Source organism: Leptopilina heterotoma, unplaced genomic scaffold (assembly GCF_015476425.1).
Source record: "Leptopilina heterotoma isolate Lh14 unplaced genomic scaffold, ASM1547642v1 Lhet_228, whole genome shotgun sequence".
Classification (NCBI taxonomy): Eukaryota; Metazoa; Arthropoda; class Insecta; order Hymenoptera; family Figitidae; genus Leptopilina; species Leptopilina heterotoma.
Genome location: NW_025110946.1, coordinates 4548345 through 4567448, shown reverse-complemented (window position 1 = coordinate 4567448; position 19104 = coordinate 4548345). Strand labels below are relative to the sequence as shown.

Here is a 19104-nt window from a genome sequence, read left to right as displayed (position 1 = left end):
AATTATAGAATTTTAAAATAATTTTTCTGATTATTATTAAAGATATTCTATATTCTTATATTAACCCATTAACGCTCACCAGGACGCAAAATGTACCATGATTTCACGACTCTTACTTTGTATGAAATAATTAGTTAGAAATTTTAGAAAATACCATTTCCGACGTAAAATTTATCTCTTGGAATATGAAGCTAAAATTTGTTTATAATTATCTCAAAAAAATTTATAACAATTTTATTGCAAAAAAACACACTTTTTTACGAAAAAAAATTTTTCAATTATTATTTTCACATGAAAAACTAAAGAATATGGTCTCCAAAGCACAAAATATCTCGTCCTCGAACACTCAGCTATAAAAATCCATAATTACTTTTTTTTAAATTCAAGATGGCGGATATGAAAATGGCCATTTTTCCAAAATGCAAAAGGCCAAAAAAAATTTCGGGTAATGTTTTTCAAAAGTTATTAGATTTGCTTGAAAATGGTTACTCGGGAGTTTTTGGGGTCGCTGATTACGAATCTGATGTTGCTTTTTTAAAATTCAAAATGGCGGGTCCAATATGGGGGACGTATTTTTTGAAAAGTGATTGGATTTGCTTTAAAATAGTTACTCGGGGGGTTTTAAGGTCGCTGATTACGAATCTGATGTCATTTTTTTAAAATTAAAAATGTTGAATCCAATATGGCGTACAATTTTTTAAAAGTAATTGTATTTGCTTAAAAATGGTCATTCGACGGTTTTTGAGGATGCTAATTACGAATCTGACTTCTGAACAATATTATGTTTATCCTCCACGTCCGTTAGCCGTCAACAAAATTTTATTGACGCACATATTTATGCCACATTGAATGCACAATTTTTGTGTCCTTGTTGCACTTTGCATGATAGTGGCAATATTTTTTTAAGGAAAATCCAAAAAAAAATTTAAATAAAAAAAGTGTCTTTTTTGCACGTCGACCTCCTTGTGGTAAGAGCTGGACAACGTCAATAAAATTTTGTTGACGGTTAACGGACATGGAGGGTAAACATAATATTGTTCTGATGTTAGATTCGTAATCAGCATCCTCAAAAACCCCCAAATGATCATTTTCAAGCAAATACAATTACTTTTTAAAAAAATTTCCGCCATATTAGATTCGCCATTTTGAATTTTGAAAAAGTGATATCAGATTCGTAATCAGCGACCTTAAAAACCCCCGAGTAACTATTTTAAAGCAAATCCAATCACTTTTTAAAAAATACGTCCCCCATATTGGACCCGCCATTTTGAATTTTAAAAAAGCAACATCAGATTCGTAATCAGCGACCCCAAAAACCCCCGAGTAACCATTTTTAAGCAAATCTAATAACTTTTGAAAAACATTACCCGAAATTTTTTTTGGCCTTTTGCATTTTGGAAAAATGGCCAATTTTATATCCGCCATCTTGAATTAAAAAAAAAGTAATTATGGATTTTTATAGCTGAGAGTTCGAGGACGCGATATTTTGTGCTTTGGAGACCATATTCTTTAGTTTTCCATGTCAAAATAATAATTGAAAAATTTTTTTTTCGTAAAAAAGTGTGTTTTTTTGCAATAAAATTGTTATAAATTTTCTTGAGATAACATTCCTCATGGGAAGTAAATTGGCAAGATAACATCTATAGGAATCTCTATATGAGCACCAGCGTGTGTCACCTGGCAAAGAAATTCTTCGTCCACCTAAATTGAGAATTTGTCTTTCTAAACTAGAAGATTTGAATTCTTTTAATACAATAGTAATTTTCTCGGTGAAGGAAGACTCAACCATTGACTTTGCTAATAAATTCCCACTGTGGCTGCTGCACGTCGTAAACAAAAGTTCTATATTTTTTCCCATACATGTCATTGCTGAAGCGTTATCGGTAACAACGGCGTATATATCCGTATTGTAAATATCTTTTGCATATACCCTGGCTTCTTCCACTACTTCGATTAATGATGAGGCTGTTTTATCAGTGAAATCCCAGCAATGGAGAAACAATTTCTCACCTAAAGCATTGTGAAGAATCCCAACAACATATTTTTCGTTTTTTGCTGTATTTTTCCAACCATCTAACAACAACACACTATGCTCATTCCTAATGGATGAATTATCAGTCAACATTTTGTTATATATTTTTTTCAAAATAGTATTGGTTAGAGTTTTCCTTGTAGGTGGAAAGTAGTTCGGATTTAAAGTGTTTATAAATTTTTTTAAAAAATCCGACTTCACAACTGTAAATGGAATGTTGCATCCAAAAAAAACATTTCCAGACTAAAGTCTTTTTTTGATAATTCCATTTTAGATTGTTTTCCTGTTCCTAAAAATATAAAAAATCCGTTACTTAATTTATACGTTATAAGACTTTCTACAGGATATCTATTACATTAAATTTTTATAACTTAATTTATTGAATCCAAAATCATTCTACTGGAAATTTATATACTTTATACATGTAACTACAAATTATTGATCTTATAATTATTTTATTAGCCTGATTATTATATTTTTTATAAATAATTTGAGCTACTTTCCTTCCAGTTATAGGCTTAATACAACAAAACAACGTGTTTAACACAAAAGTGAGGTTATGACGCATTTTTGATGTTTGCTACGTTTGCTACGTTTGCGACAATTTGTTACGTATGTTACTTATTTATGTAACATACGTAGAAAACCTCGAGTTTGTTACATTTATCCATCGCTGAATACGACGAATGTTCAAAACGTCGAATTATCAATTCGTCGAATGTTAAAAACATCGAATTGTCAATACGACGAATGTTCAAAACGTCGAATGCTAAAAACATCGAATCGTCATGTAGTCGAATGCTAAAAATATCGAATCTTCAGTTAATCGAATGCTAAAAACATCGAATTCTCAATTCGTCGAATGTTTAAAACGTCGAATGTTTAAAACGTCGAATGCTAAAAACGTCGAATGTTCAAAACGTCGAATGCTCAAAACGTCGAATCGTCATTTAGTCGAATGGTAAAACCATCGAATAGTCCATTCGTCGAATGCTTAAATAGTCGAAACGCCATGTGTTCGAATTATCAAGTAGTAGAATGGTAAAGTTGTCGAATGTTCAAAACGTCGAATCGTCATCTGTTCGAATTGCCAAGTAGTAGTTTTTAGCATTCGATTAAATGAAGATTCGATGTTTTTAGCATTCGACTAAATGACGATTTGATGTTTTGAACATTCAACAACTTTACCATTCTACTACTTGATAATTCGAACAGATGGCGTTTCGACTTTTTGTCCATTCGACTACTTTACCATTCTACTACTTGGCAATTCGAACAGATGACGATTCGACGTTTTGAACATTCGACAACTTTACCATTCTACTACTTGATAATTCGAACAGATGGCGTTTCGACTATTTAAGCATTCGACGAATGGACGATTCGATGTTTTTAGCATTCGACGTTTTTATCATTCGACTTTTTGAACATTCGACGTATTGACAATTCGATGTTTTTAGCATTCGACTAAATGCTGATTCGATGTTTTTAGCATTCGACGTTTTGTCCATTCGATTACTTGGCATTCGACTATTTGATTATTCGACGACTTGGCGATTAGGGGATATGCATGCGTCTCTAAAATTCTTTCAGGATGCCGTCCCATGGCACCGTTTTGCGTTGCGTTTTGTAACTAGGCCATGAGTGTGAGAGAGATGAAGATATAGGTTCGCCATATTTGCACTCATGGCCTAGTTACAAAACGCAACGCAAAACGCTGCCATGGGACTCCACCCTCAGTGTACTTCAACTTTTGTTGACGCTGACAATGACAATTTAAATGAAATGACTCATAAGGTTCAATTTGATTATTTTGTGTGTTTACTCTTAGATGCTTAATGTATCAGATTCAAAAACTGCGTCGTTTTAATAAAGGAAACATTCTTATTTCATATTGTGTATGCGTTTTATAAAGCTCTCACTTTTATTTAAAATTTAAAAAACTCTAATTTAATTAATTGTAATAAATAATAATCAATATGAAATATTATTTTTGTTATATTTCGTATTGATTACACAAGCCTGCAAAAAAATAAAAATTTCCGTTGTTTGAGATCGAGAAGTAATTTCTTGTAGTTTATGTTGCGCTGAATCCGAATCTGGCAACGAAAAGTGGGGGTAAAATTTCTAAAAATTACGTTTTTGTCAGTTTTTGAAAATTTTTACCGAGTAAATCCAACGTGCTAGATACTTGTTATAGGAGTTAAATTAAAGCTCAAACACTCTACTTTACAAAAATATAGCGATATTGTCAACAACAAAATAAATTAGCTGTCAAAATTGATTTTTTAAACAGATATCATGCATAAAAATTGATTCACACTGCGCCGTAAATAAAACCATTTTTAAACAAATCGGACAAGTGCGAGTAGAACTCGTACTAAAACCGAGGATTCGGTACCCACCTTAAGGTGACGGTACTGTAGGACTCTCCCCTATTTATAAAATTTAAATGATTCGCATTTTTCAGGGAAAGTTTCTTATTGGAAAGTATATATTTTTGTAGAGAATGTGAACCATGCTAAATGTTAAATCTTGCATACAGTAGGTAATAAAATAAAAATAATATTAACTTTCTTAAATTATACCGATAAATCTTACAAAAATCTCTATTTTCTATAAATGAAAATCATTATTACAAAATTTTACACTACATATTAAATTCTACAATATTATACTCTCATTAAGTTATGTAAGAATAAAAAATAATGGTAAATTCTTACACTGTTAATTAAATAATAAATAATTATTTTTGTTGAATTCGACATATTTAAATTGCATAATTTAAAAATCTGCACGCGTTTACACACAAAAAAAAAATATGGTAAATTTGACTACTTTTTTACTATTTCCTGTAGTTCCTATAGGCGCCCGTAAGATTATTTAGTAAAATGAACTATGACAGAATAGTTAGTCTAACTGTAAAATGTAGTAATAAATACCATTTTTACAGTAAATTTAACTACTAAAACAGTTATCTTAACTATTTGTTGTTAGTCATACTAACTGCTTCATTTAGTTGCAGTTACTAAATTTTCATAGTTTCTATAGGCGTCCGTAACAAATTGTAGTTGTAACAACTGTAAAAAATAGTTAAATTAACTATTTAAAGTAGTAAAATGAAATTATTTATTTGTTTTTTATTATTATTGAGGTCCATTTTTTTATATTTTCTCTTACCTATTTTTGTTCATATATACTTTATATATTAAATTCTTATACACCTAACAGAGAAAAATCCCCAAACGCCGGGGATTGAACGCACGACCCTAACATTCGCAAACCGATAACCTAACCACCTAACCGCGCTCGCACGCTACGATGACTGGCATCGTACTTGAGGACATTCTTCTTAGATTCAGTCATAATAACTACTCCGTTTAGTTGCAGTAACTAATTTTTTAAGCTCAAGGTCTTAGTTGAAATGTAGCCAGCATATGATTTTAAATGACTCAACGATAGTGCAGTAGTTAAAAGTACTGTTGAAAATAGTTATTTTCAGAATTTCTGTAGTAAAATTATCCACTTTTTACTAGTTATAAAAAAATTAAACTTACTATTTTCATGTAGTAAAAATAACATAAAAATTGTTACTTTTATGACTTTTGTAGTTATCAAAATAAATGTTTCTTACCACCATAGAGATAAATTATTAAAAGCTAGTAAGAATTGGTTCTTTTAACTACATTAAACACAAAAATAACAAATTCCAGCGGTTGTTTTTACTCTTTGGAACAGTAAATTTTAATTTATTTTGCAAATAGCAAGAAATGGATATTTCTACTGCAGAAATTCCGAAAATAACTATTTTTAACAGTACTTTTAACTACTGCACTATTGTTAAGTTATTTACAATCATAACGTGTAGTAGTAATTTTAACTACATAAAACCTACTATTCAATTTTAGTTCCACTAACTATGGAAGTTTAGTTGAAATGCTGCTGAATATGGTAGTTTTAACTATATTTTTTTAACTGCACATATGTGGATGCTTTTACCACTCACGTTTTTTCTCTGTAGAAAAAAAATGATCGTTTCAACTGCATAAATAGTAAAAATAACTATTTTCAACAATTGATTTTACTATATGAAAACAGTAAATTTCTTTCTTTCTCTGCAACTAGTAAGAAATAGTTGTTTTAACTACATAAATCATAAAAGTAACAACTTTCAGAGGTTGTATTTACTATATAAAAACAGTAAGTCTCTTTTTGTTTGCAACTAATACAAAATAGTTATTTTTGCTACCACAATAGTAAAATTAACTATTTTTAACAATAGTTTTTACTACTACACTATAGTTGAGCCATTTACAAGCATCTGTTAGTTATTTCAACTACGTAAAGTAGTTATTTTAACTACATAAAACCAACTACTTCATTTTGGTTCCACTAACTGAGGAAGTGTAGTTAAAATGCTGCTGAATATGGTAGTTTTAACTACTTTTTTTCTAACTACACAAATGAGGTTGTTTTTACCATTTGCATTTTTTTCTGTGTATATCTAAATAAAAATTATTTTTATTAAGGGGTTATACCTGGTTGAAGGCTTAAAAAAGGGTGTTTTTCAAAATTTTTTTGTGAGTACAATTTTAAATTATTGTTGGCAACTAATATGTACCATTTTATTAAGCAACTTTAAAAAAATAAAAAAATTTATTTTCTACCTTTTTTACAAAATGGCGGATATAGGATTCCTTCCGTTTAGCAATTTTCTTTACTTTCCTTAGCTAAAAGTACGATCTAGTAAGTTTCTGGTAGGGAAAAATATAGAAAACTATTAAGGTCCTTAGATTTCCTGTGATGTTTGAATCTTGTCAAAACTTTCATCAAAAATATTTTTTGTTTCATTTTTAATTATTTGATAAAGTTCTCAATATAGAGTTGACCCTGAAATAGGACTAAAAATGCAGTTATAAAAAGTCTATAGGCACATACTTCATAATATGGGTGATTCTCCGCGTAGCGCACAATTTGGATTTTACTATTTTTGAAATTTTTTTTTCAAATTAAGTAAAAGTCGATATAGAATTTTAAAGTTCAATATTCAAGAACGAAATATTCGTGGTGGGCCAGACAAAATAATTATAATTTTCTTTTTTACAATAAACACCCATGTAAAATTGATTACACCATGACGCTCTGATTCGACCATGACGCACAAGAAAAACTAATTTTTTAAGCAAATTATTATCGATTTCAAAAATTATTTTTTTCCACGTATTTTGTTTTCACTTACTTTATACTACTAAACTTGTTTTGAGGTAAAATATAAATAATTATTCATTTTATTGCAAATATATTATGATTCGACCATGACGATTCTGTGATTCCCTATGCAACTTTCATGCTTGTAACACATATAAAACAGAAAAATAATTTTTTTTATTAATTTCTTTTTTAGTAATTTACTTAGGAGAGTTTATTAATGCTTTTTATTAATGTTATGGAATTTTTCGATTTGATTTTTTATGTAAATTAGGCAATTTTACAAAGTAATGATACCATGACGCGAAAACGGGGGACAAGAAATATCTACAAAAATATTAAAAAATAAATTTTTTTTCCACAAGTGTTTTGTTTTTCTCAATTCTACTAATTTAGACAATAAGAAAATGTCAATATTCATTATATTTATCATTATATTTCACTAAAAAAATAACATTTTATATATGAAATGGTAGTAGGGACTGATTACACCATGACGTTTTGGCACCTTAAAACAGATTTTTAAGTAAAATTATAAACTTTTAAATGAAAACTACTATAGATATTTATTTGTTATCATGGAAATAAGTTATTCACGTTAAATTTATTAGAATATATGAAACTGATTTCTTAAAAAACATGAGGGACATTAAATTGTACGCTACGCGGAGAATCACCCATATAAAGAATTAACGTAATCTTAATACTAGGTTTCAGTTTAAGGGGGTACCCCAGTTGTAACGTTTAAAAGAAGTGTATTTTTCAAAAATTTCTTCCTAATAAACCAGAAAACTTTTTTAAAAATACTATTTATTACCTAAAAGTACATACATAAGGATTTAATTTAAGATGAAAAAAAAAATTGTTTTATCCAACACTTTCTGAGATATGAGCCATTGAAGTGGCGCCTTCGGAAAAAAACATGAATTGCGGTGACAAGCATTCCGTAAGTATAGTTCGTCTGAAATGCAAAAATGAAATTGATTTACATTTATTATTTATTGGTTTATACACCTGTCTTCAGCCTTACATACTTGGCTATACAAGTGTTTTTACATTTTCGTAAATTTCTCTTACAAATTTTCCCTGACAAACTTAAATACTGAATTTTGCGCCTACAGAGCGACTTGAAAATTAGGAGTACTCGCATTTGCCTGGACCACCCGTCTAATAGGTTTTCTCGCCAGTGAAGAGTGAAACGATTTACATTTATTATAAGATTATCTAGTTCCCGATCGAAGGATTTAAAAAAAAATATTTGACAAAATGGCATCCTGTCAAAGTCATTAGCATGATTTTGGTTAAAAAATGAAAGTCGATTTACAGCTGTAGGAAAAAAGTTTTGCATAAAAAAGAAATCCTTCGATCAGGAACTAGATAATCTTATAATAAATGTAAATCAATTTCATTTTTGCATTTCAGACGAACTATACTTGCGGAATGCTTGTCACCGCAATTCATGTTTTTTCCGAAGGCGCCACTTCAATGGCTCATATCTCAAAAAGTTTTGGATAAAAAAATTTTTTTTTCATCTTAAATTAAAGCCTTATGTATGTACTTTTAGGTAATAAATAGTATTTTAAAAAAAGTTTTCTGGTTTATTAGGAAGAAATTTTTGAAAAATACACTTCTTTTAAACGTTACAACTGGGGTACCCCCTTAAAAAAGTTGTCATAAACTGACATCTATTTTTAAAATATTCTACGGGTAGAATATTACAAACAAATATCGCCACCGACGCTGTTTTAATATTTTTTGACCTACAGGCTAAGATAAGACGAAAGAACTCTCTCTGACCTTCCCTGACCTCAAAATTTAGATCAATTTTAAGGCAGTTTTGACCTACAGGGACAACAACCCTACTTTTCTACCACTCTAAATTTAGGTCGGGTACGTTTAGGTTATTGTAAGATATTTAATTAATTAATTTAAATTTAAATAAGTAATTAGTAAACAGAAAAATATTTAATTTGTTATTTAATTTTAATGAAATGGGCTAAAATCCAGAAGAAATATTCAATAATCATATGCCGTTAATAAAATATTCATTTACTTAGGGGAGTGTAAGGTATGGTGGCGGACACTTTCTTTTTTTCGTCTCTCTCTCTCAAAAAAACAATATTTTTCAAAATTTCAAAAGCAGGCAGTTGCTGACATCTATTAAGCATATTTCTGTCAGAAGTGGCTGTTAAAATTTAAAATCAGTAAAATTTTACAGCTCTTGGCGCAAAAAACTGATTTTTTTTATTTTTGAAAGTTGTAAGGTATGGTGGCGCATTTGGTGTATTTTACTAAAATATTTTGTAGATGTTAAAATTATTTATTAAAACTACTATAAATGATGGAAGATAACAAAAAGAGAAAAAACTGATGATTTTACATTATAGAAAAAAAAGTTTCACTTCAGTTATGGTTACAATTTGGACATGTGAAGTAGCTGGTGGCTGTTTTAACGCAACTAGAATAAGAGAAGACCGCAAGTGTCACATATTCGAGAATTGTTGCGTTAGAGCACATGAGGCATTAGTACACAAAAAATGCAAAGACAATTGAAACTCGTGCAAAAAATGATCTGCCACTGTACGTTGCAAAAATTGCGCCATCATACCTTACAAGCTATTGATGAAAATACGATGGTGTTACTTTCATACAGCGCGAATTGAGAAAAATGTAAAATACAAAAAACTGTTTTCCAAGGTCTAAACAATACGTTCCATACATTTACTAGACTCAATTTTCAAAAAATCTTCACTCTGGCACTGTTAACACACATATCCAATAAAACTTTTTTTCTTTTTTTTACTACTTTTTTATTCAAAATCACTTAAAGTACAAAGCACGCGTTTGATCATTAATACTACTGCTTATAAAATGTCATCAAGATAAAAGACATCGACTATAGTGATAAGGCGCTTTAGATGTGACGTTACATGCCAGATTTGACAAGTCCGCCACCATATCTTACACGCCACCATACCTTACACTCCTCTAATATATACTTGGATTCCAGAAAAGGAGATGAATTGTATGACGACAAATTAAATCTTGAGAGAAAAACTGCACAAGCCTCTATTACACTCAAGATTTACACCTTGAGAGAAAATCTCTCCAAGTCCCTATTACCCTAAAAATTGAGGTCAAATTATAATGTAAGTCACGTTTCTAAAACTTTATATGGAAAAAATTCAAATTTATATTTTCAAGATAAAGGGGTTGACTCGCGAAGGGGGGTTTCTATATTATTACATAATATTATTATAATTATTAAGTCGCCGTTATTTATTAATGTTGATCATAAATTTTTTATGTTTACAGTTGGTGAAGAAATTCAGTGTTTTACTTTTGTACTGAAACACTTCAGAATTGTAATATTCTACTATATTAGAAGATCAGAAGAGGTTAAATAGAGATTTCTGTGTGGTTTTAAGGTTAAAAAATCGAACAAGTGCAAGATAAACTCGTATTGAAACTCCAATCATTTACGATATATTTTTCCTATAATCTAAATGTAAAAATGAATAAGTATGCAAATGTTTGGAACTGCAAACGGTAGGATAGGACATGGATATATTTTTCTAAAATATACTCGTGAAAATATATATTAGAATGCATAACGTCAGTCCATTAGATTAAGAATTGGGAGAACTAGCAGTGGTAAAATTATTTTTAATCATGTAAAAATAGTTTTTCCCTGAAAGCACTATGAAGATCAACTCCATTCATATTCGTTGTATTTTTCCTGTAATCTACACGTGAAAATACTATAACCGCTAGGAGGGAGGTACATGGTCTATTGCCATAACTGTTTTAATAGGGTTCTGTACCCAGTAGGAACCTTATTAAAAAAGGTCTAAATTGACTACGGAATCGGGTCCCAATTATACCGCCCGATTTTAAATGAAAAAAAGTAGAGCAATTTCCACATAGGTATTTAATCAGCTTTTATGAACCTTTTCTATTATGAGGTCAGAATCTAATAATAGACAGGAATTATTATTTTTTAATAAAAGAATTAAACGTGAATGTGTTTTGAAGTCGGTGCCACAACGCTATAAACTTCGACATGTTTGCCGAGTAATCAAATATACGAATGGAAAGTCTCACAGAGTTATTGATCTATTCGGTAGAAAAGGGATAGGAGGGTAAAGAGGTGATCTCTCGGGTAAAGTACTCAAAGCCCATCCTTACACTAGAAGGAGTTTCAGCAAGCGGTTTGCCCAGTGTTTGTTGTTCGTTGCTGTTCAACGAGCAAACATAGTTCTGGACTTGGAGGGTATGAGCTTTGGGGCTCGACTATCAAACTTTCGAGAAATTCGAGTCCTTTATTTCCACGACTTGCAGGCTCTTCTTTTACCATCTTACGCCCACACCCTTCTTTCTTTTCTACTTCCTTTTCAGAAAATTTTAGACCGTTTGATTTTTAAAACTCTTTCAGAAGAGTCTCAAGAATTGCCCAAACTTTTGAGAGAGAATATACTCCACATTAAACATCAGAAAAAGTAATTTCTATCATCAAACTTTTTATCGAACTAATTTTCTTTCTTTCAAAGTGCATTATTTCCGCTTGCACATAATGATATGAATAATAACTAGATTAAAAAATTCGTTCATTATTTAGAGGAATCAATTAATATCAAAGTTTATAAATAATAGAATAATAAATTATTCTTAAATACAACAATTAACCTTTTTTATGTCAGTAAAATATTGATCAATGAATTTATCATTTATACAATAAAGGTTGTGTTGGCTCCCAATCTTGAGCCATTTATATATTTCTGTAATATGTGCAAAATATTTTACATTATAAAATGTTATAAATTATAATTATTGCCAGAAGACAATCAATATTAATGTATTTATAAATAATTAATAAATAATTTCAATTTGGCCTGTATGATTCTAAATCTGTAATTTAAATTATTTCAACCATGAAACGGATATTACGTATATTAATTATGAAGAAAATTTAAAAATATAACAAATGAAAAGTTATTCAATTTTTCACATTGTCTGGTACGTTCATAATGGACCTAATGAATTAATGATTAAAAATATTTTGTAATTTTCAATTTTGAAACATTATAAATTAGAGATAGAATTTGGCAACTGAATACAAGAATTATAATAACGCTTTTTAATAATCACTCAAGTTTTCAATTTATTTTATTTCAATCTGCAGATGTGCTTTCACGTTCAAGTGTAAAGTGATAGTTATCTTAATACTTTCTTTATTTCTGAAGACACATTATTCTATAATACCTAGACTGTTTTGTCTAATCAAGAGGAAGAAGAACTATTTTGAAAAATTTTAATTGATTAATCGCCGCAAAATATATTGTATAAAGTTTCTAGAAATTTTAATATTCAAAAATAATGAGTAACGCTATTTTCAAGTACAACTATTTCATTATAATTAGGACCACATCTTTTTTTAGCCTTTAATACATTCTACAGTAAGTAAACTATAATTTACCATCGTTTGAGATTATTTCGTTCTATGCCATAAAATTTATACGCATAAGAATTGAAACTTGTACCTTGAGTAACGCTGCAAATTTCATTTTTTGATTTAATTAACTCTGTTTTATTATTTATATAAAGCAACTAGGCTTAAATTTATTATTAATTTATTTATTTCTCAATAAATCGTCAATATCAAAATGGCTCTTATCGACGAAAACTGTACTTATTTCTCCCAACTACAATCTAATAGCCATTTGTGTCTTAATTTCGTCGCAGGAAAATCCTAAAACTGCATAATCGTAATTTGTCAAAAAAATATTCCCGCGTATTTTCGTTAGGACCCTGACATCGATCAAGCATTTCTTTAAATCTTTCTGTCACTGATTTTTCGATAAAAAATGTATTATTAAAAGCTTTCCGAAACGACTGCCAGTCTCTTATTTCAGATAAATTGGCCAAGTACCAATTTTGTCACTGTTGACAACAATTGTGACATTTCGGTTGATGCAACGTCCGATGTTCCTTGCGGTTCATTAGATTGTTGTTGATCACTTTTAACTTCCTGTAACATGAATTTTCGTCCACCGAGAAGTTGGAAAGACACATCAGATTAACTAACACTACCTTCTGGAAATTTGCCAGAAAGTTTCAACAGAGTATCAACAGATGTTTTATCTTTGTCAGTCATTAGGAGGATGAACGAAAGAAACCGACTTGAGTTCCTTGGCAGCCATTATGGCTACGAAAAATTATCCATGATTCCACAAACGAAAAAACGTTCACATGACTAAGCGCAACTACTTAACGACAATCAATCACAAAATGAATTCAGATACACTAGTATCCTACTTCTGAAGTGTAAAATATATATTTATCTAAGTTTAAAAATTATCTTCTGTTTAAATACTGTTCATCGAGGGCATTTTGTAAAAATTTCTTAATTTCATCTAGCATCAGAATTTTTTCTTTTTTGTATTGAAAATTTTTGGCAAGTACTTCTAAGTAATTTGGGGACGTCCATAAATTACGTAAGGTCATTTGGGTGGGGGGCAGAGTAAAAAATTTTTCTATGTTAACTTACATGGGTGGGTACATACATGGTTAAACGAATTTCTTACGTACCGTAAACTGGGGCTATTAGGAACAGATTTCAACTTTAAAGTCTTGCAACTTTTTTTTGTATTGATATATTGCCTTAATTTTTTGTTTTTTTTCTTGATCTTGGCGAGCACATTGAAGGGTTAAATAATTGCCTTGATCAGAGCTGGAATTTTAAACAAAAAAGACAAAAAAGAGACGCATTTTTTCGAAATTATAAAATGGGGCTATTAGGAACAAGGCGGTAAAAACCATTAGAAAACGTATTTTAAGTTAAAGAAGTTATTTTTTATTGCTCGAAAGTAAACACAGAATATAAAACAAATGTAAAAACAAAACTAAAAGAGCGAATGTGTGTTTTAAACGTTGCTGGCATCATCAGTTGAGGTCGATGATGGAATCACTGGTAGTTTTTTGCGACTTGTCGGTACCAACATCCTTATATACCCGCCGTTTGTGAATTTTGGTTTTTGTTTCTAAAATCTTACTGTAAATACAAAATAAACGTATTTATTACTTAGTGAACTCAATAAAGTTTCCCATAAGTAATCCCATTATTAAAAAACAATCACTTTGAGAAGTTAAAAATGAAACAACTTACCTCAGCAATCAAATGTTTTCCACGTTTGAAACTTCACTAAAACATATTAAGTCACTTACAAGCTACCATTGTTCACAAAATAATTAATAATCACAATTATTGCATTGTAAAGTGTTGCCAGTTACTGCAGCAACAATTTTTCAAAATCAAGTAACACAATTTATCGATAAACGGCGCCGATAGCATCAACTCCACCCAAAAACAGAATTTTGTTCCTAATAGCCCCGGTGTTCCTAATAGCCCCAGTTTACGGTAAGACATATTTTCGTATACTTCAATAAATTTCAGAAATTTTCCAGTCATGTTATGCTGTCTCTACAATAATTATATTATATTATATTTGTAAGAACCAAAGATGTTAATATTACTCAGCTAAATTTCTGCATTAAAATTAGTTTTAACCAATGACCTAATGATGGTGGCGAAACAAACAACCGAATTAACGTCGTTAATTTTATAAAAAATAGAACATTAATAATAATAATAAAACATTAATAATAATAATAGAACATAATAATAATAATAGAACATTTTCATTTAAATTTTTAAGTAGTAGCAGTTCCACCCGAACTCTATCAAACAATAAAAATTATGTAAAAAAGAAATTAAAAATTTATTACTTCCAAATTCAATAATTCTAATCGTCTGAAAAATACCTGAGTTCTAGTGGGGAATCAGCCCTACACAATCTTGAGGAACACAAAATTATATTTCAATTTTTAAGTAGTAGCAGGTCCACCCTAACGCTATCAGACAATCAAAATTTTGAGAAAAAGGCATTCAAAATTTATTTCTTCCAAATTTAATTATTCTAGACATTTGAAAATTACATGAATTCTAGTAGGGACTCAGCCCTACACAATTTTGAAGAAAACAAAATTATATTTCAATTTTTAAGTAGTAGCAGGTCCACCCTAACGCAATTAGACAATAAAAATTTTGAGAAAAAGACATTAAAAATGTACTACTTCCAAATTCAATAATTCTAATCGTCTGAAAATTATCTAAGTTCTAGTTGGAACTAAGCCCTACACAATGCTTAAAAATATAAAATTTTATTTCAATTTTAAAGTAGTAGCACCATCACCCGAACGCTGTCAGACAATCAAAATTTTGTAAAAAAGACATTCAAAATTTATTACTTCTAAATTCAATAATTCTAATCATCTGAAAATTACCTGAGTTTTAGTAAGGACTCAGCCCTACACAATCCTTAAAAATATAAAATTTTATTTCAATTTTTAAGTAGTAGAACTCTCACCCGAACGCTATCACACAATCAAAATTTGGTAAAAAGACATTAAAAATTTATTACTTCCAAATTCAATAATTCTAATCATCTGAAAATTACCTGAGTTCTAGTGCGGACTCAGCCCTACACAATTTTGAAGAACGCAAAATTATATTTCAATTTTTAAGTAGTAGCAGGTCCACCCGATCGCTGTCAGACAATCAATATTTTGAGAAAAAGACATTAAAAATTTATTTCTTTGATATTTAATTTTTGTAGTCATAAGTCATCTGAAAATTAGCGAAGTTCTAGTAGGGACACAGCCCTATACAATCTTGAAGAACTAAAATTTTTATTTCAATTTTTGAGTAGTAGCAGGTCCACCCAAACGCTGTCAGACAATCAAAATTTTGAGAAAAAAGCTTTAAAAATTTATTTCTTCTAAATTTAATTATTCTAGTCATCTGAAAATTACCTTAGTTCAGGTAAGGACTGAGCCTTACAAAATCCTGAAGAACAGAAAATTTTATTTCAATTTTTAAGTAATATCACCCTCACCCGAACGCTACTAGACCATCAAAATTTAGTGAAAAAGAAATTAAAAATTTATTACTTCCAAATTTAATCATTATAATCTTCAGAAAATTATCTTAGTTCTAGTGGGGCCTCAGCCTTACACAATCTTGAAGAATATAAAATTTTATTTCCATTTTTAAGTAGTAGCAGGTCCAGCCGAACGCTATCAGACAATCAAAATTTTTGGAAAAAGACATTAAAAATTTATTTCTTTCAAATTTAATAATTCTAATCAGGGTCCTTACATAAGGTACTACTACACTTTAGAAGGATCTTAAGAGACCAAATTTAAAAAAAATTTCTGAGATCTTTTATTATAAATATGTAAAAAAACTTTTTTGCCTATCTTAGTACATATTTGGAGAATAAAAATAATGGTTTGTTTTTAAATTTTATTTAATATCATAATCTTTAGACCTAATTACCTGATGATGGTGGTGAACCAGATCACCAAAATGTCGTCAATTTTATAAAAAATTAAAAGATTCTTTTTCTTTTACATTTTATACATCTTCCAAAAATCGAAAAAATTAATTTATTAAATAATAGGAAGAATTTATGTATATTATTTTGAACAAAGTGAAACATGTTTAATTAATTTTATATAAAAGTATATTTTAAGAAATACAGAATTATACACTAAACACCAAACATTTATTTTTTAATTAATTTTATTAATTAAACAATTTTTTAAAATGCTTCTAATAAATTCTCGTAAAAAACACATAAGCAAAAACTTACGTAAGATAGGGTGGGTGAGTGATTCGAAAACTTGCAGATTTTTACAGACGTGGGTGCATGGATCAAAATTTAAGAAAAATGCCTTACGTAATTTATAGACGGTCCCTTTCTTAAGTTGACTTATTTACTTATATCAACTACATAGTTGTGTTGCATCATTTTTTTTATCATCGAGTAAGTGAACCATAAGGTCGAAGGAGCTTTAGTATTTGGCAAATGTTCAAAGCATGCTATTAATATCTATTCTGAAACAGCTTTACAATTGTTGTTTTCTTGACTTGTAGTGAAATTGTTAGCTTGTAGCTTGAATTGATTTTAACTTAAATCAAAATCGCATATTGGACAATTTTTTAGAAGCTATATTTTTTCGTCTATTTAAAAAATTATGAAGATTTTTCGTCTATTTAAAAAATTATGAAGATTTTTTGCATAACTTTAAAAATTATTATATATAATAATGATGCTATAACTCGGTTGATAATCCTGACTCGGAGTGATCGATTTTTTTCATCATCTTAATATTTAAAAATTATTGTTCCGATTGTTAAATTCACTTAAACTAAAATAATAGTTAGTACTTAAAAAAATGGAAGAAAGCAAAATAGTATTAAATTTTTTATAATAATTCAACTTATTCAATCACACCGGTCCACAAAAGCAGATATTCAAAATGGCGGATTCAATATGGCAGTCGGATGCTTAAAAAATTCTTAAATTTTTGTAAAATCTAAAAATTCGTAATTTTTAGAAAAGTCACTTTACGATTATTCTTTTGGTACACATAATGTGTTGTTACACGTCATGATTGTAAATTTTTGTGTCGGTCTCTGATAAAAACTCTTTATCAGGAATATAGATTCTACAAAAAGATTTGAATCATAAATTTAGAAAACGCATGAATAGATTAAGAGAATTTTTAACTATGGCCTGAAATTATGCTGGAGACTCAAAAAATGCTAATGATGGAATATTCTGATCAAATTAATTCCATTAATTTGGCTAGTAAATCCTGGCAGAGCGGTCTTTGAATTCCTCTAATTGGTACAGACACGTTTTAAGAATGCTATACAATATATTTAGGACTCCGTCAGTGGAGAGATACGAATTAGTATTCTTTCGCTGTGTGCCCCTGCAATTATATATATATATATATATATATATATATATTGCGATCATGATACTGCACCAAGAGGGTTTGCACATGCAAAAGAATTAGGGATTAAAAAAGGCTGACAAAGTTACGAAACACACATTATTTATTAAATGGCTTACCATTTTTACAACCAGCGGAGAGGGAATAAAGGCGAACCGTCCGAGTGAAAGAATAAAGGATAACAGGCGGCTTCGTTGCGCAAAAGTGAGTGAAGATGGAAAAAACTTAGGAAATGAGAAGCAGTGAGAGAAAAAAGGGAGAAAAGATTGAATGAACGAGATGTAAAGAATTACGAGGAGAGACCAGGGAAGCTAAAAATAATTGTAAAGCAAAAAATCTCTCCAGGTTTAGACTATGCTATAAAAGATTTGCCACCATATTTTAGTATTCGCATAGCAAGTATAAATTAACTGAAAAAGTGGACGGCATACGAGAAACTCGTATGCTCATTATTTATGAAGTTGTCTTATGTTCGATCAGCTAAGTTAATTTTTGTTTTTATCGTCTTATCTTTTCTTATTCTCATTATGTCTTGATTTTCTTTGTAAGATGTCACTTGACACACCTAAAAATTCTTATTCGAATTATTCGAAGAGACCACTTAAACCAGATTCAAATACTCAATCATCAAGACCTGCAAAGTTTAACACCACCAGTGTTAAACGGCACATAGAAAAATTTCATGCAGTGGAATATTCTGAAATTTAGGAAACTATTCCTATGCAATAAACTGAAGTAAATTTAAATTTATTATTCTATTGTATAGTTACATACTATTGTTATTTAATCTATTTCTATCTCTAAGAATATTGGGTCAACTTTTACAAGCAATGTTGAATAGGGCGGACATAATCAATGTTGAGTCCATGTTTTCTTAACATTGCCCACCAATATTGACACAACATTGAGCTCAAATGTTGTGCTCTTTATAACGAGCACATTTTAATTATCGTATAGTTACCTAATGAATTCTCAACGCAAAATTATTTTATACATAT

The 19104-nt window shown here is 29.6% G+C and overlaps 1 protein-coding gene across 15 annotated transcripts in view; it reads left to right on the top strand.

Moving 5' to 3' along the window:
* The window catches only part of LOC122502398 (CUGBP Elav-like family member 4), an 829562-nt gene that overhangs the window by 491616 nt on the left and 318842 nt on the right, over positions 1-19104 (top strand). The gene's annotated exons all lie outside the window — the stretch shown is intronic.